This window comes from Mustela nigripes, chromosome 12 (assembly GCF_022355385.1).
Source record: "Mustela nigripes isolate SB6536 chromosome 12, MUSNIG.SB6536, whole genome shotgun sequence".
Taxonomy (NCBI): Eukaryota; Metazoa; Chordata; class Mammalia; order Carnivora; family Mustelidae; genus Mustela; species Mustela nigripes.
The window spans coordinates 90,112,273-90,140,190 of record NC_081568.1 but is presented as its reverse complement, the minus strand read 5'-3'; positions in this window follow the sequence as shown (position 1 = coordinate 90,140,190).

Below are 27,918 nucleotides of genomic sequence, written 5' to 3'. Positions count from 1 at the left end.
TACCAGGTTTAAACAGCAAGTTGACAAAGGACTGCTGACTACACTCGTTTACTTTCTGAGCTGGGACATTTCCTTTGTGTCCAGAGAGCTATTTCAGGACTTTGTTAAGTTCCTACTTACTAATACTCTAAGAGCTTTGAGTTGAAAAGAAGAGAACGCCGAGGCCTGGGAAAGGCAAGAACTCCACCAGACCTTTGGGTCTGGCTGAACCATCTTGAAATAGCTCGGTAGACTCTGCGGTGCCGCTTCCAGCAGCCACACGGAGCAGGGAAACACGGAGGATCATCTACGTGGTCTGAGATGTTCCCCCAGGAGCTCTCAATCCTGCTTCTCAGATGCCAGATTCTACCATCCTGCTGATTTCCAGAGTGACCAGAGAGTGAGCCCAAGAGTCCAGCTGGACCCCAACAGGGGACCATCCTTCCCAAAGATGGGGTGGAAACTTGTGATAAACTCCTCCCACCCAATCAAAAACACTACAAACCCAAACAAACGAGACCAAAATTCCATCTCTCCTTTTCACCTGCTCTCTGATTCCCACTAACAGAGCCCAGATCTTCCTTTCTCCACTTAGTGCAGGATTTCTCAACCCCGGCACTTCTGATGCTTTGCTTTGGATAATTCTTTATTAATGGGGGGAGAGGCTGTACTGTGCATTGAAGGATGTTTAGCAGCAATTCTGGCCTCTGTCTACTAAAAGTCAGGATCACCCTCCCTGAGCTGTGATGACCAAAAAATGTCCCCAAATGTTTCCTGGGGAAGGGCCAAATCATTCCCAAGTGAGAACCATTCAATCAGAAGCTGAAAGCTGATTATTTCTGAAAGATACAACTACTTCTTTCTGTGCTTAAAAAAATGACGAAATATAAGTAATATTTTAAAACAGCACTGCCGGACAAATAAAATAAGAGTAAGTCAAAACCATAGAGAGGGAGAAGGAAGCCCAAAACACAACATGGAGGCCATTTGGGGGAATACATGTCTGTCAGGAGACAGAGAGATGGTGGAACACGGTGACATTAAGGTGTCATGCTGGGTCCTTTCCATTTACCCCTACAAACAAATCCACCTCCACCCTTCTCCCCTGCTCTGTTCCTCAGGAAGTGTATCCTGATGGGTGGTACTGACAGACTTCAACACACTCTCTCTCTTCTCTGGGTTTGCTCAGTGGAAGGAAGAGGCCACTGGGTACACGGGAGAAGAATGAGGCTGATTACCCTGCATCTCTCTTAGCCGGATTCTGGTTCGTTGACTGCTTCTGTCTTCCACGGGTGGGAGCCTGTGGACAGGAGGCTCTTTCCTAGAATGACAGCTCTCTTTGGCATGCAGCAACTGTGCCCTCCTTTTGACCTTCTATCCTCCAGGCCTTCAGGCTAATGGCTTCCTGCAGTTGCTAGCTCCAGGATACTGAATCACCCCTCACTGGTTTGAGTAAACCCTGCCCACACTGTTAGAAGCCACCCCTTTATTTGAAATCTCCTGACATTACTCACTTTGAACATGCCATCCCACAGAGAAGGGTCTAGTTCAGAGCTCCCACGCAAGTCATCTGTTTCCTACCTGAACTGTGACTGGCACAGATGATACAAGAAATCATTTGGAGGGAAGGGTTGTTGGTCTGGGCCGGGATTTAGGAATCCTCCATCCTTTGTCCAAATACACAATAAACTGAAGTACCTTGAAGCAAAGTGATCAAAGTACCTATTCTTCCCACCACCCTCCCATAAACAAACCCAGGCCTGAGATCTTCCACTTAAAACCTGAGAATGCCTTTGCCCCAAAACCAAGAGTAGAGGCTGCCCAGGCCATGCGTCGACTTCTCAAAACAGACATGACTGGGAAGGAAAAAAGCATCCATGAGAAAAAAAAAAAAGGTAAAGAGGTCTTCCCCAGGACAGCAGAGTCTGCTTCCTTTATCACTTACATGGCAAGGATGGAAGAGAAAGATACTGACATGTTAACCCCTTTCTAAGTGCACTATCTGGAAAAGAAAGACAAGTGAATATCCTCTAGTTAAGCACCAAAACTGCCTTCTTAGAGTATTTCCATCTTCATGGAATGTATCTGGGAGGAGAAGTAAAATCCACCAGCTGTGTGCGGGAAGGGGGAGCCCTGTTCCCAGGCCCCTGGGCCGTCTGGGTCGGACAGGGGCAGACAAGGAGTCACAGGCTTCAGCCGCCAGGAGGCAGGGACGCGCCGAGCTCCACAGGCCCACAACAAGGGGTGCAGGTGCGGCAGGGCTAGTCCAGGACGCCCGCCCCTCATCTGCCAGGGGTGCTTCTGGGCCAGGCCAGGACAACAACCTCAATTGTCCCTCCCAACAGTAGCCTGCTGATCCCAGAGAAAAGAAAGCCATGGGGCCATTTGGATCGAGCCTCCACAGGAAGAATGCTGCCCTTTCTCTGCAGCTCTGGGTCCCGAGTCATGGAATCAACAGCTCAGGAGCTGGCAGCCCCCTCGGAGGCCTGGTCACATGGCCCCGAACACTCTGTTCTTTGTGACAGGAGCATGGCTGGGTGGGCCGAGGACCTCTGCAGACAAAGATACTTCAGGTGCCCCCTGAGCCCCCTGGAAAGTGATGAAAGAGGTTCTGTCCTCTCATCTGTGCCCCTGGCATGGCCAGCTCACCTGGACTCGGGGCCCCCCATGACCTACTGCTTGACTGTTATTCACAGCAGAAGCAGCTCCTAAGCCAATGGCAGAGACAGCCCCGGATTCAGGGAGCACAAGGGCAGCGCAGACACCTTCAGGGCCTTTGCCTCATGCTGCTAACGTCAGAGATGTTTTATGAAAACAAGAGTTGAGGTCACATTGCTTCTTGGATAAAAGGAACTTTGCTTCAAAGAAATTGACTTGCTAAACAACGCTAGGAAAACTGCCAGAAGATCACCAGGCACAGCCGGCCACTTTTGAGTCCCCCGGTGTTTCCAGAACGGCTGAGTAAATGACTCACATTAGATCGGGGCTCCTAAGACCTGCTCCCTCAACCTCCTGGGCCCTCAGCAAACCACCCCCCCCACCACCACCACCATAAGAACACAGAGCCTAGACCAAACGGACTCGCAAGGCTCTTCCCAGAACTTCATTCCATTTCTACTGAGGAGCGTCCCGTCCCCTGGCACCTACTACGGAGAAGTGAGCCAAGAAGGAAAAGGAGGCAGCAGAGCTCGGGAGCCCAGTGCCCAGGTGTGAAGTCCAGCCCTACTCCCTACTGTCCGAGTGACACCAGGCAGGTTGTTTCATCTCTCTGGGCCTCAGTGTCCTCACTGGGAAACGGGAATAGCACCAGTCCCTCTTCTTGGGGTTGCCGTGAGCATCACGTGAGCAAGCATCTAGAAGGCTTGCGAACACACACAGCACTGGGGAGGCACACGGGCAGCATCTGCTCTCTTCGTGACTCTTGTCACTTTTACAGAATGCCATCTAAGTCTTTTCCCATCGCTAGTTCAGCCTCACTAAAAGCAATTTGGCGAACAGACTGTTGCAGGGCCGAGAATGGTATTTTTCTGAGAGAACTGAAAATAATGGCAACCTTATTCCCTTCCCCATGAGCATTCTCCTGCACTGGGAAGAAGTCCTGGCAAGGGGTCTGGAGTTCCTTGCAAAATGTGGCAGGACGTTATTTCTCCTAGATAGGAGAGAAAAGCGAAGCACAGAGAGGGGCCCGGCCAGAGCCTCCCTACAAGTCGTGGCTCTAACTTCTGCTGACCCTGAGCCTGCAGCAGGCTCCTTTACCCATCCAGCCGCCTCACAGCTCCTACCTAGAGCACCCCATGCCCCAGCCCCACCGAAGCCCAGGTCTGGGCTCAGGGCACTCACGGCCACTCAGCTGGCCAATGCCACTGAGTCTGCTCAGACCACTTCCTTAGGCCCAGAAGCCACAGCCATAGGAGCCAAAGTGCTGGGCAGTAACTGAGCTGGGTGGAAGCTGAGGAATCACCAGCCCTGGGGGCTGGGAAAATCACCACAGAGAAAAGGAAACATTTGTGGAGTCCCTCCATTTAACTCCCAGGCAGCACAAGGTAGGAATAGAGGGTGACCTTGGAATTCCAACCCACACAGGGTCTAAGAGTCCCTGTCATGCAATCAGTGCACAGATAGTCGTGAACATGTAGGTGGCGGGGGAGGTACTGGCCATGTCTGCTTTACCCTCTAGACACCCCTCCACCTTTCCTGGGGCAGCTGTGCCCTTTGCAGGAAGGACCTCCAGGCTTCTACTGCCCTCTGACTTCTGTTTGCATTTGGCCAGTAGGAGGCAGTACCATGAGAAGGAACGGCCAAACCCAAATGAAGTCCCAGAGTTTAGTTCCCTGGTCGTGTTCCCACCCCCATCCTGGGCCCTGCTTCCTAAAGCCATAGCTTCTCTCTCAGAAAGCTCTTTCCACAGCCTCAGCTCTCTCCTTGGATCCCTTCAGGTGTAGGAGTGAGGGAGGCTTTTCCTGCTATGAGCCACTGTTGCTTTCCCTTAGCCCAGCCCAGGTCATGCTGAGGAGCCTCAAACTCCCTTCAACTAGCCCACCAGAGCAGGCCAGGTCTTCCCTGCTGGGACCCTGCGAGAGGCCAAGGCTTGGCCCAAGGGCTCACGGTTCAGCTTCGCCTTCTTTTTTCTTTTCGCATATTTGTACCACAAAACAATACACAAAACTGATCCTTTAAGCTATGAAGCCACCACCCAACTAGAGAACACACAAGAGGATCAGGGCATTTGAAAGTTTCCGTGTGTGGCCACATCTCCAGACATGCACATGTGCACACACACACAGAACAGTACAGCATAGCAAGAGGCTGGGGGACAGCCAATCACCTCCCTTTTCCACTCGTCACATCCCAGTTGGCACATGGAACCCAAGAGATTATGTACTGGAAATGCCAATGGAGCGTGAGAGCCACACAGAGTTAGACTGTCACTAGGTAGAACGCTGGGGGACAGGGAACACTGGAGTAATTCCGATAGTCCCTTATGCTTCCTAATGGAAAACTGGGACCGAATGCCACACACCCAGGACTTTGGGGCAGCTTGCCTTCCTTCCTGCTGTGATAATCATTACTGTATGCGGCCCAGCAATTTGGCGCCTCAGCAGCCAGACTCCTGGTAGGTGCCCGGTCTTGACCATTATGGGGGATATAATGATTCTGATTACAGGATGGCTGAGCCGTCCAGCAAAGTGACCGGTAATTTGCAATCTAATAGCCATTCAGCGGTGGGTAATATTATGGACCTTACCCTGCAATTGTAAAACAACCAGCCCTCTCTAATGTAGCAGTTTACCCATCAAAAGCCCAGCCTTTGCTTTTGATTCCTGCTAATCAGTAGCTGTGCCAGCTTTGGCTTTGGATTTGGAGATGCTAAACAGGGGAACATGAAATGATACACTCTTCTTCAGGGCCCCTGAATGAGAAGCTTGGGCAGCTCTGTCAAGTGGAGGAAAAAAATAAGTGAAAGAAGCATCTGGAAGGCAATTTTATTTCTTAAAAGAGCAACAGAAGCTGGCCTCAGAAGCTTTGCAGAATGTAACAAGTGTTGTCTGGGAATCTGGGAGACCATGTCAGCAAGGCTGGACACACACAGCCAGGCGTGTGCACAGGGCCAGCTGGGTGCCAACACACAGCTCATGTCCATTTGTGGTACATACATACTCACATACACGCACACACCCAGAGGAATACAATTTCCTCCAACCACTGACAGGCTCCCAGAAGAGGGGTGAATGGCCCCTACTGTGTGCTGTCCACATTCCTGCTTGTGGGTACAGCTCAGTTCCACTGGCCCCACTGTCAGAAGGCACCGTCAGGAGAGAGGATGCTCTGATTAGACACTCAGGACACACTTGGGTCCCAGTCCACTGGGACACCTCAGCGGGAAACCACTCTTTGGCACTAGACAGCACACCCAGTAGGAACTGTGGGGTATTGACGAGTTCAAACCCATCACTCATGACCAGCATGACCTGGAGCAGTCACACTCACCAGGCTGGTGTGTGGAGGGCGGTGAAAAGATGATGTCACTAACTTCCTGTACTGCCAGGTAACAGCTTGGTTTTCCAAACATAGTTTCCTCAACTATAAATCAGGGATGATACACCTTTCCAGCCTATCCCACAGAGGACATTCCATAAACCAAATGGCAGCGGATGCCTGCAGACGGGCACTCCAGCTGTGCACTTAACTGTGGAGCACCCACTACCAGGAGAACTCCAGAATATAAGGGAGGGAAGAAGGATGGAAGGGAAGAAGGGAAGGAGAGAGTGCTAACGGGATTCAGTTCTCTCAGCCATGGCCCTGATCTTATAGATAGAGAGTTGCGGCTTCCCAACACAGAGGGGTCTTATTTTTCCAATTCCTGGCTTCTTCCCTTGGCAGAAAGGCTAACTTGCCATGTTCCCCATGACCACAAGCTGTGGTGGGATTCCCAATATAGCGAAGCATCACGAGCACAAAACCTTTCTTTCTAAACCCCGCACCAGGTCCCTATCAGAACAAGGAGTTAACAGGTGCAGGGAGTTAGCCAGGGGTACATGGTGGTGAGACTTGAAATGACGCTACCTTTCAGTTCTAGTTACAAGTGATCTATATGGTCAGAAAACAAAGGAAGGTACAAGGGGATCATGGCCTGTGAGCCTTCACCTTACCCTGAGGTACAGCCCCTAAGCCTGGTTCTGCCTCTCCTCTGACCTGCCTCACTGCTCCATGTCTCACCCAGGGACATAGAAAAGATATGAGATATGAGACCTGTCATCTCTAGCCTCGACAGGTGTGGAGGAGGCTAGAGATGCCTAGAGTGCCCACCCAAAATAAATTCAAAGGGGGCTTGCAATGTACCTGACTGGTAAACAGGGAAGTAACTGGTAAACGGCTAAAGATAAGAAGACTGAACAAGCTAGAAAGCAGATAGATTGCAAGCAATAAAATAGATAACACTAGAAAACGTGGGGGACTTGGGTTGCCTCCTTCCAATCTATTCCACCCTAGATGATTATGTCAGTAAAATAATCCCAACAGACCCACCTCAGACCACGACTGAGACATGGGCGGGGCGGGGGGGGCGGATTTTAATTTTTCCCCCTCTGAAGAGAAAGTCACAGAAGTGGGCAATCCATTGTCTTCCAATCTTCTTCTATCTTAGATTTCATCACATCCAAATGCAATGTCTGGGACAGCTGCAACCACCTTGCCACCAGCCAGATGGTGTTAATATCAAAGATGGCAGAGGGGAAAAGCACAAAGAATATGGGTCCTTGATGACATCATTAATTTAAAAAACAGCCAAGCCTGGTATTTACTCAACCTTACATAACTTCAAGTTATGTAAGATAATACAGGTCATTCATCTGAGCCAACCCCAGTAGAATTTTCTGTTAATTGCCACTTAGAGCACCTTATGTGATGTAAGAACCCAAGCCAGGAAAACTGGGGCACTGAGGCTGAAGTGGACCCACAGTCACATTATCGTTGATTTGATGAGGACTCTTTCTAGTCCCCCCTCCCTCCAAATAAACCTAAGAGCAGCCCTAGGGCAGGCGGGAGTCAGCTGAGTCTACAGGTGTTGAATTTAGCCTTGAGCTGCCAAAGAACTGAGAGGGCCCAGAGCCAGGCAACCCATTATAAAAGCCCATTCCAGAGCTTCTGGAACACAAATGTCCAGGTCAGTTAAACATTTCCCCTTCCCTCCAGGGTCCTTGCCTTCGCTCCCTTGTCAGTCAGGCTCCACAGATGCCTGCATAGAGATCAACTCCAAATGGGAAAGAGTGTTCCGTGAGTCTCTCAGAACGGTATATCCCCTGAACAGCTGGGGCTTTGGGGCACTTGTTCCCTGTGAAACTCCCCATTCCAGAGCAGCTGGAAATGCACATTTAAAGGCATCATCTCTCAGACCCTCTGCCTGGCATACTGGAGAGGGCAAAAAGGTGAAGCCAAATGTGGTTCAGATGGAAATGAGCATTTTTTACTTTTGGGTTAAATGCCACCTGAGTTCTTACGTTATTTGTGACTACTGATTCTTTTCCAATAAGAGTGACATTGAAACACGAGTATTGACTTAATCACCCTAAAGAGACGCAGAGGGTACTCAGAGGGGTCAAAAATCTTAGAAAGTCCATCTCCCAGTTTTAAAAGTGAGGAAACCAGGTCTAGAAAGGTGTAAAAGGCATTCATGGTGCCGAATAATGAGTGACAGAGGTAGGGCTAGAATCCACGACTTCCCACTCACGGCTGGCATCGTTTCTTTCCTCTACTGACACACAGAGTCGTGCTGGGGATGTCCACAACAGGGTGGTGAATGCTTCCAAATTAGGAATGCTACTTCTCAGGGACCTCTGGGGATAAAATCCCTTTCTCATTCAACAAATGTTTTTCATCATAAATCATGAGCAACACTGTTGGTACATCGTGCCGCTCAGTGGCCAACAGGAAGTGATGCAAGTGTCCATCACACACTTCCTCATTGAAGAAAGAGGAAAAGGATGGTTTTCTCTGGGCACAGAAGTCTCGCTACATGCAGCATGGTGCAGGCACAGAGCTGAGGAGATTCTAAGGAAAAGAGTAAAACAGCAGCTCTGTCTGTGCTACTATAGGAAGTAGAAAAAGCAAGGTGTGGCCCAAGGCTGATGTCCTTCCTTCTATGTCCCTCCTGCCTCTTTGTGGCCTCTTCCCTCTCCCTCAACCCTCACAACCAACAGAAGGACCTCAGTCTGGTGGATTCCATCTCACTAGTATCTCCAGATCCGTGTACTTTCATCCCTGCTACAACATCTGCCCATGTATCCTGACAATCCAGGGTTTGGCATTTGGTCCCTACATGCAGGTCTGACCACTGCACCGCCCCCATCACCAAATCCCTTCAGCCCTCACCATGGCCAGCTCCTTGCCATGCTTGTATGTCCAGCCCTATCTGCTGCAACTCCCTAATTTCTCACCATAAAACTTTAACTTTTACAAGGTATCACATCATCTCTCTTACCTCTAGATTTGCTGCTCCCTCCATCCCTGCACCCCTACTACTAATCACAGCCACACATTCTATTCAACTAAGGTGTCACCCCCACACACACAACTTGTCCTTGACCCCCAAGTGCTCCCATGTCCAAGGGCTCCCATCATATCCCTTTGCCTCCCCCACCATAGCATGTTTCTTGCTACACTGTAAATGCACGATTCTCTCTCCATAACCTCAGTGCACCTTATGCTCTGGAAAAGGAGGGACTTGGTCTGTTTCACCCTAAGATCTCCAGGGCCAAGCATGACCATGAAATAGATGCTTAATAAGCATTCAGTGAATTAATAACAGCACAATGTATGAGACCACAACGTGTAGAACGTTATCTGAGCTCATCAGTGGAAGTCTGTGTGACAGGTACTGAGGAGAGAAAGATGAATGCCACCTAAGGAAAAGAACACTCTCTTCCTCCAGCCATACATTCTACCACCCCAGGTTCCAACCAGTGCCACCTGGAGTGGCGCAGAACATCTCGCATCAGTAACTGAAAGCCAACGAAATGGGTTAGAGGAAATGTATGAGATCATCAAGCATGTCAAAGAACTCCACCAATAATCAAGATCTTCATCAGAAAAACATGGAGCGCTTCAAAAGTTAATGCATTCTTTTCAAGGTCTGATGAATACCCTCTAAGAAAAATATAACTTGGAGGATACTGGGTAACTTACGTGTCATTGGTTAGTGTTGAGGATTAGTGTTCTAAACATTTAGAGTCCATGTTCAGGAATATGAGGAGCCTCTTTTTTCTCTTCAGTGCACTTGTCATAGTTTGCAAAAGCACAGTTAGTTGAGCATTTACTTGTTGAAAATCTAACCGCTCCCGGCCTTTAAGCGATGGTAAGGGCAAGAACAATGACTGTTTTCCATCCTCAAAGCCCAGCACCGTGTCCTAGCACTTTGTAGACGTTCGGTAAACATTTGCTGTCTGAATGAATGGATGCATGAATGAGTGACCACACAGAGAATACAGCACGGGAGTTCATTCATCCTAGGAAAAGTACTGAGCACTAGATAGGAAAAAGCCGTTGGGAAAGCCCTCTGATGAAAGATAAGGAAAATGAAAAGTAAAGATACATCAAGGTCCCTAATAAATCAGCTCCAAAAAAAAAAGGACAACCAAAAATGTGGAACCAAAAAGAGAGATGCTATAATAGAGCCATGACTGATAAGTTCAGAGCACTGTTACACCGCTGAGCTGTGAATAAAATCCTGCTTACCTAAACAGTGTTGGCGAGTTTATGCATTGTTTGTGTTTTGCTTAGATGGGAACACCACGGCCGCCCCGTCAGCCTCCATGTTCAACTGTCCCAATCACCGCCCAGCTATAATTAGGGAGTGCTGGGAGAAGGACAGTGGAGAGAAATCAGAGTGTGTATTTTTTCTTCCACTGTGGCTGGCTCATTTGAATGATAATGTAGTGCAGTCTGGGGTGTAACACCGACTGCACTGAATAATGAGGCACCCCTGGACTCCCACACCTGAGTGGCCAGTGGTTAGCAGCCAGGGACAAAGCAGGAGCAATGTCTTTAGGCAATAAAAAGGGGATCTCAATAGGGCAAGAGACAGATGTTGGGCTACACCCTACTGCAGGCACCATCGGGAGGGGCCATCATTGAGAGCTTCATTTATTTTATTCATAGTCATTTTTCCAGCTGAGAGCCTTGAAGATGTCTGGCTGGTAGCATCCTGAAGAGATGAAACACTGGGGTCGGAGACCGAAGGAGGTGTGCTGCCCCCATCCTGGGGGTACACTTCACATTCATGGGCCTGTTATCTGTTTTCAAGGAGTCAGGGATAAAGTTGTCTCAACCCCAGGGACGTGGACAAATGACTGCTGGGGGACGCTGCCAGCCTAGGATTTTCAAGTATCACTTTATTTCTGTTAACATGGTTATCCCTTGTAAGACACCCACATGCGTAGACCCCTGGCGCTGGAAACCTGAAGCCAGCTGCTAGAAGCAGCATAGAGGGCAACCAGGAAAGTAGTCTCTGGATCCAAACTGTAGGGGTTTGAAGCCTGGTCTGCCACCACCAATTGTGGGCCTCAATTTCCCCATCTGTAAAATGGACAGATGATAACAAGAGCATCTACTTCATACATAAGGTTGCTCTAAGCTTTGTATATATCAGTGTAATGCACTTAAAGCCGTGCCTCCTATATACTCAATGCCCAGGAAATACTAGCTATGATCAGTACTGTTCCTTGCAAATGCCAGGAGACACTGGAACTCCCGGTGGCAAAGCATGACCCAGTGGGACTGGTGGAGATTCTCCACTCAGATGGGATCAGGACACCGCTCAGCCGCCTACCAGCCGGTTAACCTCAGACAAGTTACTTAACCTCTGAGCCTCCATTCGCTCATATGTAAATGGGAATACCCAATAGTAACTGCTTCACTGGGGTTGTTGTGAGGGATGAACAGCAGATTACATGCACTGAAAAGAGAACCTGGTGCATAGCACACGTAGCCGGCAATATGCTATTATCACCATTATTCTCACCGTCGCCTTTATTATGACAAACCACCATTAAGGATTTTGGTCTTTAGGCAGTAGGCAATGAGATGTCATGAAATGTTCATATGAGGAATGATCTGTCCTGATCTGTGCACTTGAAATCTCACTCTGGCCGCAAGCGGGCTAGACAGGTAAGTGTCGGCAGAGAGACCAGGTAGAAGGCTTCCGCAAGGATCAAGGTAGATGATGGCAATTGGTAAACCATCCTTAAAAATTACTTAACTAGTTACAGTTGTAACTAAGTTAATTTATTTGTTTGTTTTTCTGCTACTGCCACCCCCCTTCCCTGGAGTACCGGTGGACAAGTACTTGGAAAAAGTGATAAGGTAAATGAGGATTCTTTCCTCTCTCTCTTTCTCTCTCACCCACACTCACAGCCCCCACGTAAACATATGTTGTTTAATTTGTCTCAATTTAAATATGCAGCTTAACTCTTAATAATGTATCACACCCAGACTTCATCAAATCTTTCTAAACAAGGCATGATATGAGGACAGAGATAAATCATGTAAGTGACTTGGGATCAGAGGAGTGGGGGAGGAGGTGACAAGAGTTTTCAAAGACGTTTTGAATCTACACCTAGACACCTACGCTAATAAAGACACCATAGGCACTGATACCAAAGCCTTCTGGGTTCATAGTCTCGGAAACCTCACAGAACAGTGAGATCACTGCCTGTCCCCATTTTTGGTGCCACCCCACTTTCGTTCAGTCGACAGTCATTTCCAAGTGCTCCATACAGGAGGTGTGGGCCCACCCCACTCGCCCCCCACCCTCCCAGCGACAGGCCACCCTTCTCCTTCATCTCTAGGCCTGTCAGCGGAGCCGGGATCCATGAATGGCAAAGCGTGCAGAACTGGGCCCAGACAGCGCTCATCATCCTGTCACCAGGACAAAGGAAGGAAATTCCATTATGTCACCTTCCACAAGGGAGAGACAGCAACAATTTCCCCCACAAACACTGCGCTGACACTGTTATGATGTATCTCAAGCACTTCTAATCAGTATGGAAGGGGAGAGACTGCGGAAGCTCTTCAGCCCGCAAGACGCCGTTCAGCTGGGATTGCGGTCTCCTGTTGTTACTGAAATGACCCGGCTCGGAGCATCGCTGCTCTCTGCACTCATCGCAGAGATTACACACACACACTGCATATATAATATATATACATATACATAACGGTCTACCATTGCAAGTATATCCATACTGTTCAGCTACCGTGGGTGAGCACCAGAAGTCAGGAGTGTTTAAATTCCGATACCACATTTTCACCCATTCATTTTCACCTCATTGCCCTCACTTTTCTTTCTCCCCTAAAATTTTAAAAAGACAAAAGGTTTTCACTCCTCCATTTTGAAAAGAAAAGGGACTTTCACTTTTCTAGTTTTAAAAAGGGAGAAGAATTGATTATCACTTCTTATCAGCAGCAGCCATAGGCTTGAGTTTCTAAAGGTTTAGTCAACACTAACCAACTGTGTAAGTGTTTTTAGTTTAAAACCTGCTTTCTCTCTCTCTGCATATTATTTATGAACTATGAAAGTAGACACCACCGTAACCACATGGTCAAACTTAACATCACTAATAATGGGATGAACAGACATCACCAGCTTCCCAATATGATGCACTCAGAAGGACAGAATGCCACTTATGTGATATTCCTGCCAAAAACGACATAACTAGGATTGAATCATGAGGAAATACCAAACTGAGGGAATTCTACAGAACAGCTAGGCTCTGCTCTTCAGAAATGTCAAAGTCATGATTTGGGAACTGTCCTAGAGTGAAGGACACTAAACAGGACTGTGTGGGGGCGCCTGCGTGGCTCAGCTGGTTAAGCATGTCTCTTGAGTTCAGCTCAGGTCATAATCGCAGGGTCCTGGCATTGAGCCGTGCCCCCACATCGGATTTCATGTTAGGTGTGGAGCTCACTTAGGATTCTCTCTCTTGGGGGCGTCTGGGTGGCTCAGTGGGCTGGGCCTCTGCCTTCGGCTCAGGTCATGATCCCGGGGTCCTGGGATCGGCCCCCACATTGGGCTCTCTGCTTAGCAGGGAGCCTGCTTCCCCCTCTCTCTCTCTGCCTGCCTCTCTGCCTACTTGTGATCTCTCTCTCTCTCTCTCTGTCAAATAAATAAATAAAATCTTAAAAAAAAAAATTCTCTCTCCTCCTCTCCCTCTGTCCCTCCTCCCCCCTTCTCATGCACATGTTCTCTCCAAAATAAATAAATAAATAAAATAAATAGGACTGTGTGATAGATTGTAGTATTGGACCAATGATAAATTTCAAAAATTTGATGACTGTATTGTGGTTTTATAAGACAATATCCTTGTTCTTAGGAGATATATGCTGAAGTATTTGAGGACTAAAACCTGCAACTTACTTTCTAATGGTTTAGCAAATAATAATAATAATGTATACATGTATGTATGCATGTGGGCATAGACAGAGATAGAACACATGTGGCAAAATACTAACAGTCGATGGGTCCATTGAAGGGTAAATTGGTGCTTGTTCCACTATTCTTTTGCAGCTAAAATGTCCTTTGTGTCTCTCACTTCCCCATCTGTAGGTTTGAAATTTTCAAAATTATAAGGTGGGGGGGGGAGGAGTCTGTGTACCAAATGAAGATGGGAGTATCGAAATACAGAAAAATATCCTTCTCATATTAGAGGTAGGAAAGCATAGTTTAAACAGAACACCAAACATACTAACATAAAAGAAGTGTTGGTAATTGTATTACACTGTAATTACGAACTTTTTTCATCAAATTATACCTTAAAAACTGAAAAGTCAAAATCCAGAGAAGATATTTGCAATATACAAAACCTACAATGTTTTGGTACCTAGACCATAGAAAGAATGTTGTCTACACCACACAACAGAAAATTGGGCAAAATATATAAAGTATTTTAGAATAGAAGAAATACATAGCTCATAAATGTAAGAAAAGAGGGTCTGGCTGAGGGGCAAGTGGGGACAAAATGCACTTGCCAAACCCTTTGTCCTTGGGCAGGCTATGTCAGCCAGGAGCAAGGGGTGTCTTTGTAATGTTCTATCACATCATCATAGAAGATTATATATTATTTCTGACCCCCAGGATGTCAATGCATTTCACAATGTGAAGGAAAGAAACAAGGCCCAGAAGACTATGTAAAAGCTGTCATACTGGTTAAAATGTTCAAAACAAACACAACTAAACAATTACTGTTTAAACAGGCAAACAGGTGTATTAAAACCACTTTTTTCAACAGGAAAGATACACAAAATTCAGGATAGTAGCAACCTCTGTGTACAACAGACATTTGAAATGCAACCTGTCAGGGCCAACCACAAACCAGCTGGTTCTATACAGACGTGGGCTTGGGAGGGGGTAAGGCAGAAGAATAGGAGGGGGGAAAACACAAAGGAAGATGCAAATTACTTGTAATGTTCAAGTTCCTGAAATCTGGGATGGGTCTAGGAATCCCATTCTATCATTCTTTAACATGTAAAAAGCCATGAAACAAGCAAGACTGGACTCTAGGATGGAAGGTGGAGGTAGCCTGGCCGGGGGTGGTGGCAGAGATGGTGAAAAATGGAGAGATCCAGATATCCATGGAGGAAAATGGGCAGAACTTCACAATGCATGTGGAGACAAGAGAGATGGAGAGACTGGGAACAGACTAATTATTAAGAACCAGATAGTCACATGAACTCACCTCCAGAAGTGTTTCTCTTTGCCTTTCAAGCAGTTCTCTCTTCCTATCCAGGCACATCTGATGGCAACTTCCGGTCAAGCCAGGAAGCAAAGTTCATGCATACATGCATACAAGAGAATGACTGACAAATGCCCAGGAGCTGGGGTCCCTCAGCCAATAACCACGCAGATCCCATCCACAGGTCTGACCAAGAACCAAGGGTTGGAATAATCTGGAGAACCTGCAGCAGCTGGGCAGCCAATGCGACAAGAGGGGTAAGAAGGCTTGGGTCCACCCAGTTGGGCTCCTGGCTAAAAGAGCTCCTTACAGAATTTTCTTTTTCTTTTCTTGACTTCCCACAGAAAATTATAGACAGCCAAAGTTTGTGAGTTGGATTGCTTCCATCCATAAAATAAAGACTATAAAGTCTTTTCACCCTAATCAGAAAAAAGCATCCTGTTGTCCCACTATATTCATCAATATGTCATATTTAACAGTTACAATTATTGACAGGTATATAAAACGTTTGGTGACAGAGAAAATAGCTTCCTATAAAGTGTTTATTCTTTTTTATTGATAATAAGTTGGCTTCCCTGGCCCTACCAAGAGAATAGAGACCACTAACAAGAGATCAAATCCATTTATATGGCTTTCTACAATCATTCCTTATACTCTGGGGCTCTGTTCTAGACCCTGTCTTTTAAATTTCAGCATCCATGAGAGCTTGGAGCCCTAAAGCAGGGTCATATTACTTCTGTAATGAGGGAAGTATAATTATAATAGCATCATTTACAACACCTTTTCATTTTTCTTCTATAAGACAGACTCTGCTACTGTGTACCTATGACTTGAATCTTTAAAATAGGAAATTTTCAACTGTAGAGAATATTAACCAAAGAATCTGTCTATGTGCCATGCCAGGTGAGCACAAAGCACAATAATAGTAATTTTGTATTAATAATAATCATAAGCATAATTGCCACTTTTATTTAATGCCCACTGGGTACCAGGCATTTCAGCAAAGCCACAATTTCCCAGGGCACAGCTGGATCTGGCTGAGGGGCAAGTGGAGGCTAAATGAACTTGCCAAACCCTTTGTCTTTGGGGAGGCTATGTCAGCCGGGAGCAAGGGGTGTCTTTGTAATGTTCTATCACATCATCCTAAAGGATGTCTAGTTTATACATTATTTCTGATCCCTAGGACGTCAATGCATTTCACAACAAGGAACTCCAAGAAAATAGGCAAACAACATTGCCTTTCTACAGAAAGAGAACCTACAGATTGAATTACTTTTTTTTTTTTTTTTTATTCTAAGGGAACATTGACCAGCAAGAAGATTGATTCATCAGTTCTTTTTAAAAATATGTATTCACCTACTCTACACAAGTAACTCCAGCCAAGTCTGCAGAGACTGAGCGGTGAAGCCTAGGGTGGTCCCTAGGAGATGACATTTTCATGAGAAAAACAGGCAGTCTGGGCAAATAATGACAACCCTAAAGGGGACAGTTCCAGAGGAGGAGAAATTTCCCCCCTGAGATGCTCAAGCAGCGATTGAGCAAAGCCTTGAAGGATGAGAACACTGGATACACAGAGATGGCAGGGAATTCCAGGCAAAGGCAAGAAAGCTGCCCCTGTGGGGTCCCATGGAACCTCAGGCATCCCTGTTTTGGCCTTAGCCTCCTCACCTCCTTCCTTGTGGAACTGGCCAGATCCTTTCCATCTTCTGCCTTTGTCTCCCAAAGTCAGGCTCCCTGGCCCAGCAGTTTGCTCCCCTGCACAAGCCCAGTAGCGTGGGAAGCTTTGATGAGCTCCGCCCTAGCCACCTTCCTTGCACCCATGCCATCTGCCTGTGAGAGAAAAGCACCCGGGCTTCAGAGGCCACCTCACTCTGAACCCTCAGCAGAGTTTGCTCCAAGTTTCCTAAGGGTTCTACTCCCACAAGCACCACTGCTAAGTCAAAACTGTGGCCTCTCCATGGTGCCTGCGTCCGCCACCCTGACCCCCTCCCCTCACTCCCGCTGAGCCCTGAGGAAGGGCCCCACCGAGGTGGCCCAGGCATGCTGGCCTCCCCACTCTCAGCAGAGGGGAGGCTGGGCACTTCCTCTGTCCCTTGCGCAGTACCTCATCTCCGCCAGAGGCCTTAATGGGGTATCACCCCTTGTGCCTCTGTTCTCAGCCTCTTAGTTCACTCTCCTTTAGTCAGCCAATCAGGTCCAGCTTCCTCTGTGCCAGGCATTGCCGTGGGGACTCATCAGAGAGCAGCCACGGTGTGTGCCCGCATGGAGCTTACAGCCAAGGGGGCCACCCCGCACCTCCACCTTAGCACGGAACAGGCTCCTGGCCCCACCTGCCCTGAACAGCTTCCATGCCACCATCCCGCCTTGCAGCCTCCCCACCTTGGCCTCTGAGCTTTCTTGGCCTGGACTGTCCTCCTCATGTCGCCCCCTCTCAGGTGCCCTCCCACCTCCCGTCATGTCTGGGCCCCTCCTGTAGGCTCTGACCAGTCCTATGGCCATGGCCGCCCACCTCCTATGAGACACACAGGCCTCATCTGCTGTCTCCCTAAAGACTGTAAGAAGCCTGCTGCTCCAAACGGTGGCTCCTGGGTGTTTGTGCCATGGCCCGTTCCACAGCACAGCTCTGTGGAAGCCCTACACGCTTCAATATGGTGATGACGTTCCCAGCCCTCCTATCTCACCACCTGCCCTGTCTGTTCCAAGCACAGTTCTGCACACATTCTCTTCTGAGAATCTTCTAAGGAACTCCCTACTCTTATGAAGGAAGAAATTGGTTGAGACAAACTGAGCAACTCTCTAGCTGACACTGCTAGAAACGTGTGGAGCCTGAATTCTGACCTGGGTCTCCATGCGCACCAACACCCGGCCAGCACTCCCAAGGACCTGTCCGCATTTGACCACAAGGACGGTTTTCTAGACAAGAGATGAGTAAAGGAAAGGATCTGACACTTGAGTGCTTGCTATATGCCAGTATTTCCAGCACATCTTCCTATTTCATTCTTTTACCCCCTCTGTACCACGTGCCTATTTGATATTATTGGGCACTACTTTGAATTATGTGACTAATAGTTTCAGAGAAGTTAAGAAACCCACGCCAGGTGACACAGCAAGTAAATGTGGTACCCACCGAATTCCAGGTTCTCTGATGACAGACCCCTCTTTCCAGCAGGGGATCCAGCACTCCCTGGCCAGCAGCCTCTCGGGATATGTGGGCCAGGGCCCCCACTTGGGGAGGGCAGAAGATTCTTTCCATTTCTGCAATGCTATCAACTCCTTCGAAGTTCTTTCCCAGGGGAAAAAGGAGGAGAAAGCTAGCCTAATTCTTCCCCTTTTCACATAGAAAGAGTTTTGTTTTGGTTTGCTTTACCTTTTGTGCCTCTAATTCTCATTGCTTCAAATACTAAAATTTGTACTAGACCTCACTAAGTTTGTAACATAGGCTGTTAGTGTCCCAAACTCAAGAAGTGGTTTCCCGGCCCCTGGGAGGCATGATTTTGCCTGAAAATGCCCTAATCCTTATCCTCAAAGCATGGGGCTGACAGAGGACCACGATCTCCCGCACACTCGGACGCCATCTTAGAAAGACGAAAGCAGGAGGACGCAGCGGCCAGCCATCACTGGAACTCAAACTTGAAAGAGGCAGAGTGTTTACCAGACAGAGTCTACACATGCAAGGCAGAGAAACCACTGGCTGACAAAATGCACTTTCTCCAGAGGAGTGGGAGAAGGGAGTGGGAGAGGGGAGGAGAAATGATCTTGGGCTCACAAGGACGCCAGAATCCTCACAGAAAATAAAAAAACTGCGTTTTCTTTGGAGCGGGAGGGGAGCTGAGCATCTCCCTAACCGTCTGCCTTGGTTCACAGTTAACAACAGCGGGATGAACTTGCCAGGAGTGTGGGAATTCGCTTCCCCACATCCCCAAACACTCCCATTCCAGCTCTCATCTCCTCTGGACCCAATTCTGCAGGGCATTCAACCCTTCAACCCACTGGACCAGAAGGCCCAGCTCTGCCTGGGACTTGGCAGAGCTCCTCTGCTCCAGGAAGTGAATACTTTTCCTCATTCCCACGAAGTAAAAATGTCATGAGAAATGCAGAGGTTGTGCTGGTTGAGGCGGGTCTGGTGGTGATATTCCCAAGTCCTGTCCCACACAAGTAGGAACTCCCAGCAACCAGGGCTGCCAGCCTGGTGGGGGGACTCAGTTCTGCAAGCCAGAGAGGGAAGGACAGACATGGCTGTTGCCAGGGACTGCAGTGGTTCCCCAGTCTTGGGGAAGCCTCAGAAACACCTGAAGGGCTTGTTAAGACACAGCTGTCTGGACCCCATCCCCAGAGATTCTGACTCAGCAGGTCTGGGGCAGGGTCCATTAGTTTGCATTTCTAGCAAGTTCCCTGGGATGCTGCTGCTGCCGGTGCATGGTCCACACTTGGAAGAGCCCTGCCTCACTGCTACATTCTGTCCCTCGGCCTGGAGGGAATTAAACACTCCAAAGGCCTTCATTGTATGGCTGCCCAGTGTGTGTGCTACCCGAAGGCACTTACCTGGGGGAATGAGGGACATGGCAATTGAGTTCATGATCTGCTGGCCAAGCCATGTGCTCTGCCAAGGGGTTGGGCTTGCCTGAAGAAAGGGGCTTGTGTGTCCAGAGAGGGCACCTTTTACTCATCATCCACCCAAGGGGAGTGCCTTTGCCTTTTCCTACTCTGCACAAAAGCACACATGGGCAGTGGTGACCCAAAAAAAAAAAAAAAAAAAAAAAAAAAAAAAGCCCTTCACCCACAGTATGTGAACAGAACATCAAGTGCATACCCACTCCGAGACCCCTAAGGGTCACAAAGCCATAAGCAATGCTGGCTTTTGGGGGTGGGGGATGGCCCCAACAACTCCAACCTCAGTCTTTGTCCCATAATGTTCTCCCATCACAGGAGAGACAAGTCCTCTCCGTGGGCAGTGACAGTGTATGGTCCCGTCACTTCCTGTATGAAGTCAGACCACTATGCCGGGAGCTGTTGCCACAGAGAGAACGTTCCAGAGCTAATCCCATCTTGCCCACCAGCAGCCAGCAGGAACACCTTCTGCGTCCCAGGCACTGTTGTAGACACTTGCAGACAAATGCTGTCACGCAGTTCCCCAGCCCAGCTGGTCCAACGGGCTGGGGCTCCCTTTTTTGCAAAGTCTTCCATCGGGGGCCCACAGCAGTCTGACCGCCTTGGGGGGCAGTCGCCCCTCTCGAACGCCGCCACAGGTGCCACCTCTGCCAGCTGAGTTGTGTGCCAACCGAAACCCAGCTATGTGTGCTCCCAAGCCTCCTGAAGCCAGCTGCTCGTGTCCCTGCCCTCAAGTAATTTAATTAACTATCCTGTAAACGGATAAGATACCCAACAAAAGAGAACTTCTGTTTCCATGAAAATTAACTTGATTGCTTTGGAAAAGCTCAATGAAGCCACATTTCCAAAAAAGATGACTTTCACATTGGATAGCAGGGGAGGAGACCACTCTAAAAGACGGAAGGGAGGCGCAAGCAGACAGGACAGAACGCGGCACTTGGATAGCTCACCCAAACTTTGAAGTTCCTCGTCGGAAGACGCCGGAGTCAGAACTGGAGACAAGACACTGCAGACACACAGAGGAAGGGGCTCTGGAATGGGCAGAGGCCACACCTGAAAACAAGGCTTGTGCTCTAAATCAAAGGTGTGGGGAATGAATGTACCTTCATCTGTTTTAAGTTAAGACTACATTCCAAGCACCATCGGTAGCAGGGAGCGTATTGGAAACAGCTGGATCAGTGTGCCCAGCTCACTCTGCCCCTTTCCAGCTGGGTGACCCGGATGAATAAGCGTTCTGAGTCTCGGGATCCTCTCTGTAAATGGGAGCAAACCTTGTGTAAGGAAAGAGGCAATCCATAGACTGGTGACTTTCACTGCGTGTACAATGCAGCATTCACTCACCCCTCTGCCAGGCAACCGCTCTCCCATTTCTTTGTGAGGAACACTCCCCCCCACCCCACATGACCTTTTGTGGGCAGGATACTTGAGCAGTCCTCAGGCACCACCCACCTGGCCACTGCATTTGCTTCAAGGATGGCCTACGGCTCCAGCCTGGGCCACTGGGAATTCTTCAGGATTTTAAATTGTCAGGGGATTGGCCTCTTTCCCCCACTGGCGTGGGTACTGTGATAATGTGAGTCTAAGGGCAGCTAGAAAAGTTGGAGGACAGAGCCAAACCAGAGAGGACAGAGCCAAGAGCAGATTTAGGGGAAGGAAGCGGACATCATTTGAACCCTGAATCAAGCTGATCCTAAAGCCAGCCTTTCAATTAATGAGCCAATAAATTCTTTTTTCACTTTAAGGCAGTTTGATTTGGGGGTCCTCTTTATTTCTCAGAAGCAAACCCTAAGACAAAGAATGACCTCCAAGTCATTCGTGTGAAAGATGATCATAGGAAAGAAAGCCAGGAAGAGGAGTGGGGTAGCAGGGTAAGCCGGGGAAGGGAAGAAAGCCCTAGATAAGGGGACCCCTTATCTAGGAATTTTCACTGCACGCAGCCAGAGCATCATTCTGTGGAGAAGGTCTGGGAAATGGAGGGGGGAAAGGCATTACCTCCCTAGCACAGCTGGCCTGGCCTGAGCATGGGCAGAGTGGACCTCTGCTTCTAGAAGGGACCCTCAGAGTCACAGGAGCAGAGTCACAGCTGGAAGTGGGGTTGGTGTTTATGAAAATGATGGGCCAAGAGGACGTAGGCAGGTGCCAGCAGCATATGCTCTAGCTGAGTTCTGTTATTTGCTAAAGGGAGACCTCATACTTTAAGATGTTTAGCGTGAGGCTTGGGACAGAGAGTAAGCCCTCAAAAATTCCCTTCATCAGCAATATTATTATTAGTGCTACTGACCAGTAATGGGCATTACAAAGATCCACTGTGTCACATAATTACAAATATTATATTTGTAACCTAAGAAGGCTTTAGGTCTAGGTAAAGAAGTGATTTCTGAAAAGGAAGCCACCCCAGCCTCTGAGACATAGTGGCAGGTGGGGGGACTCCCCCCAGTGTTGGTCTCTCCCACAGTGGAGGTTATCAGAAGGCCTCGGCCAGCCCTGAGTGCTGATGATCCCTTCCAAGGCCCCTTGCCTTTGGGTCCCCTAGGCAAACACAGAGAAGATGGGGAGGCCGGCCACAGAAGGGCCTGGTAACAAAGGCTGAGGAGACATGTACCAAACAGACCTTTTTGTCTTTTTTTTTTTTTTTTTTAATGTTGGTTGCAGTTCCTGCTTTTTTTTTCTTGAAGCCTGCATGAAGAAATTGATATAATATTGAGGCCTATGACTCATTAGTTCATTGGTTGGAATACACCTACTTAAATGCTGCAAGGGTTTGGCCCAAGAGATTTCCCTACAAGAGTCCAAACATCTGTCAGGAAGAAAGAGTCAGTCATGCCCACTTGATTTGTTTGGATCTCGAGATGGGTTTGGGGCCCAGAGCCAGAGAAGCTGCATGGGTCTGGGCAAAACCCACACACTCCCAAGCTGGCTGGAAAGGCTACCCTCTTCCTGCATTCCAGTGGCTCCTGAGCCCAGGGCCTGATGTTCCAGACACTTTTGTAAGCACTTTGCTGCCTGTGAAATACAATTTTTATTATCCCCATTTTACAAATGAAGAAACTGAGGAACCCAAAGGGCACACAGCTAGTAAATGGCAAAGCCAAGATCTGAACTCGAGCATTCTGGCCCCAGTTATACAAAACAAACCCAGTTATACAAGCCCGGGTGAGGTACAGCTCTTCTCCACCTAACCAAGAGATTAGAGACGCCTTTCCATGGTCCCCCTCTGCCTCCAGCCTCCTCTGTCCTCCATACACACTGCAGCATTCGTAACCCGAATAAGGTAAAGACATTTGCCCTCACCACACAGACAAAATCCATGTATAACTTTTCGATTCCCAAAAACTTGCACTACTAATCGCCTACTGTTAACCAGAGGCCTCACAGTTAACATAAACAGTCAATTAACATGTATTTTGTTTGTCATCTGGATTATATACTGCATTCTTACAATAAAGCAAGCTAGAGAAAAGAAAATGTTAAGAAAATCGTAAGGAAGAAAAAATAAATTTATAGTATGGTAATGTATATATTGAAAAAATAGGCAGGTAAGCAGGCCTGCGCGGGTCAAACCCACGTTGCTCAAGGGTTTGTGTAACAGAGAAGCAAGCCTATGGCTTTGAGCACAGGTATAATCGGGTGGATGTGAACTCACAGGGCAGTTCTACCCAGACATGTGTGGAAAGGACGTTCCTTTCAGAGCGCTGGTTTTTCCACATCTGTCAAATGCAGACAAGTGTGCCCATTTGACAGGATCGTTGCAAAGTTTAAATGAAAGAACCAAGGCGAGGCTGGTACCAAGTACACACTGAGCTTCTAATAAGTGCTCGTTCCCTTCTCCTCTCTTGGTAAAAAAGAAACCAGAAGGTTAACTATCCTCCAATTCCAGGAATAATGGCAATGGTTTTGCTGATGTCATGGGAAGAAGAGCCCCACTTGGGAATGGCTTCTGTCTGGGGAAGAAAACTCAGCTCAGCATCTATACATTGTGTGGGGGTTATTTACCTCGGGCTTCCTGCAAGTCATGGCTGTGAAATTATGGCAGTTGTTTATTTGACCAAGGGAGGGGGGAGGGGAAAGGATTCTTTGCTCGGGTCCCCACGTCCTTAGCCCACACGCACACCTCCTGGGACTGCAGCTTTGGACTGAAAGTGAACCCTGCAGTTTGTGAATTTGTTTGCTTTGGGCAAATAATGACTTCCTGTTTCTTAGAAGACAGAGCAGAGCTTCCCAAGGCATCTCCGCTACACAGCACTTCTTACCAAATGACAGGAATGCTCATGGAGTAAACAGAACAGAGACCCGGGGATGAGGCCCGCCTTCTGGGCTGCCCCAAGATGTGGAGTTGGGGTTTGAGAAACAGGCAGAACAGTTCAGTTTCCCCAAGTTCCCAAGTTTTAACTGAATTTCAAGAGTAGTCTCTGGGACCCCGAGGTCCCTGCCTGCACACACTGCGTCTGCCCTGTGAGGTACCCCCAGATCCCCAGAGTTGGCACAAGAGCCATGTGTCCTGTGCCACCTCGCTGCTCTTTCCACCCACAGGGCAGTCAGAATTCCTCCTTGGCCAGAAAGCATACCAATCTCATCCTCACCTCCAAGCCCTCCTAAGTGGTCCCATTTGCCATCCCAGCCCTCTCCTGAGACTAGACTAGCTCATACTTCCCTTCTTTCAGGAAGTCCTCACCAGATGACTCCTCTCCTCTTCCTGTTCACTACCTTTACCACTCAACATTGTTCACTAAAGTCAGTCTAACTTCTATGGCCCCAAACTGTACGTTATCTGAGAGCAGTTTTAAAAATAGCTAATGGGTGCCGAGAGCTTTACAAACTTGATTTCATTTAAACCCTCCTCCCCCTTGTGAGGTAGGCACTTCCTTTATCCACATTTTACAGATGAGGAAATGAGGGCTCGGGACACATAAATAACATCCCCAAGATTAGAGGGTTAGTGGCAGAATCAGGCAACAAGCCCATTCTGATTCTACCACCTCTTCCTCTGGGCACTCTGGGATGCTGCCTCCTAGATAAATATTTTTAATTCATTGTTGATTAGACAGACCTGTGGTTCTCAAAGGGTGGCTCCCAGACCACCACCACCAGCAGCAGCAGCAGCTGCAGCTGCTGCTGTAAACTTGTTAGAAATGCAAATTATCGGGCCCTCCCCTAGTCTTAGTGAATCAGAAACCTCAGAAGTTCAGGCCCAGTAGTCTGTGTTTTTAAAAGCCCTAAAGTTTTTTCTGATGTTTGCTGGTGTTTGAAACAACCTTACTAGACCAAGGATTGGCAAACTTTTCCTGTTAAGGGCTAGAGAGTAAAGATTTCAGACCCCACAGTTCTAGAGGGAAAGTCACTTAGGTACTTCTAGAACAAGATAAAAAACAAACTTCCAGAAAATTTTATTTGATAAAATTCAAGCCATGATAACTGCTGAATATGACATCTTTAGAATACAGGTTTAACAATGAGAAGAGTAAAATTCACTTCTCGGGGGATAACATTTTGCTTGCTCGAGGTTCAAAGTCAGCGTTCCCCATCATCAAATCAATTGCAAATGTTCATTTGTAAAGAGCGTTCTGTGTTTTCCTGTACAAAGCCCGGCAGTGGGCCAGATTTGGCCTGCCGCCTGTAGTAAGCCGATCCCCGGACCAGACCAACCCAGCTGAATCAGTAACTGTGGGCACATTTGGGTCAGTACTGGCCTAAACTGAGCAGTCACTATAAACAACCAGTTTAGTGATTCCACACCCCTGACCCGACTCCTCCACCCCACAAAACAGTTGCTCAACAGAATTGACAGATTGGCCCAGGCATTTTGGCACCTTTGTAACTCTCAGAGAGGCTGCGATAAGCCAGGCAGGCTCTGCCTCACATAGCTCCCTGATAGGGAGAACAGCTGCCCAGCCAGGTGGCCAAGCAGCTGCAGGGAGCCCTGGGCCCTACTCCTGCCACCACCTGTGGCCTCCCTCCCTACCTCAGCTGGCCCTGCCTGGACTTTCCTAGGTCAGGCACACTGCTTGCTTGGGGAGCATGGATGCCTGCAGACGACAGAAATGGACCCCCTGCCCCACTTGTATCCTTGACTAGGCTTTCTTGTACTTGCCCGTTCTCAGTGCAGAATGGGAGACGGCAGGAAGCTGAGACAGAAGTAGCAAGGGGTTTAATATCTTTTTTAAAAAGTCCCTTGAAAAGATGGGTGGAAGTAACAAACGGCAGAAGGACTCGCTTGAATTACGTCCCTTAAAATGATAGCTTCGAGTCTAACCTTCAATACCTGTGAATGGGACCTTGGTTAGAAATAGGGTCCTTTGCAGGTACAGTCAGATTAACATGAGGTCCTACAGGATGAGGGTTGGCGCTAATCCAACGACCGGTATCCTTAGAAGAATAGTTTGTAGATACTCAGGGACACAGAGAGAACACCATGTGAAGATGGAGACAGGTGCTAGAGAGATGGGTGCCCAAGGCAAAGAACACCAAAGACTGGGGACAACTTCCAGAAGCTCAGAGAGCAACAAGGAACAGATTTACCCTCTGAGCCCCAGAAGGAACCAACCAAGCCAGCATCCTAATTTCAAACTTCTAGCCCCCAGTAGCGTGGGAACAGATCTTTGTCATCCTCAGCTACCCAGCCTGTGGCACTTTGTTCCAGTAGCCTTACGAAACCAACACAGCTGATGTAGGAGAGAACATTAGAATATTGCAAGGTGCCTGACAGTGATGAATGGGGAAAAACCCCTAGACTAGACTATCAAAAATCCCTAGCACTTGAGACTGTGCTTAGGACAGAAAGTTAAGCAAAAGAAGCAGATTTCAAAAATAAGTTTCCAATTTTAAAACATGTATACACACATAAATGTACCGACAAAAGCCTGGGTGAAAATGTAATAGAATATTTGCATGATTTATCTCGGTTCACCACAATGAACATGGGTTCTTAAAATCAAGAAAAATGGTGATTAGAAAACCAAAAACAATTAAATAGAAGTAATAAACTATGTTTACACTGCATAAAACACCCGTAAGTATGAAAACCAAAGGCCAATCATTTTCAATCAGAGCCATTTTGAAATGGAGCAGTAAGGCTGAAGGTGAGACCACTGGGAGGGCAGGTCCAACCGCGTCAGGTGCCCAGAGCCCTTCTCAGCTCGGGTTGCACGTGAGAGCCACCTGCAGAGGTGCCCAGGAAAGCAACACCCAAGCCACCTGGGCCAACTGGATAAATCAGGAGAGGTCACTAGGCTGGTGTGAAATCTAAATTTCATTATAATCCGTCTCTGTTTTGAGAAAATGCTGTGTGGGAAAACTTGAGGTTTGCTCATCGGGGAGGGGAGATGACAAAATTTATAACAGGGAATGTTTTTTCACATTGGCTACATGACTGGCATAACTCTAGATTTTTTACATGGATTATCTCCCTTAAATGTCATAATAGCATCAGAACCACAATTGCCATGGTGATAACCCGTTTTAGAGGCAGGAGAACCGAGACTCAGTGATGTCAAGTACTGTGGCCAGGATCACAGAGTTTGTAAGCAGTGGATCTAGAATCCCAAATGAGGAAGTTTAACTTTTTACCATCACACTACACTCCATCTTTGAAGCCTGAGATGTGATTATCCAAGCTGGGAATGTGATAAGACTGTAGTCACCGGACACCAGGAGCCCTACTTTCTCCAGTTTGACACAACATGGTAAACGGCTCTGGGCTCAGCCTATCCCAGTGTGCATCCTGAATAGGTCCTAGGTGTGCAACTGATATAAAAACTCAGTCACCTGGGGCACCTGGGTGGCTCGGTCGGTTAAGTGTCCAACTCCGTATCTCAGCTCAGGTCTTGATCTCGTGATCGTCAAGTTCAAGCCCTACTGGGCGTGAAGCCTACTTACAAAAGAAAAACAAAACAAAACAAAAACAAAAGAACTCAGTCAACTAAGCACCTAGGAAGAGTCTGTACTTTCAGAACTAAAGAGGGTATGTAGGCTTTTATCCTTGAAGGTCTTTGCTAAAGTGTACATAAGTCACTGTTTAAGGTGAATCGCCAAAGACATTTCTTTATCATCTCCAGACTGAGGACTGTGGGACTCCTCTAGAGAAACATGTTCATATTTGTCACTTGGACATGAA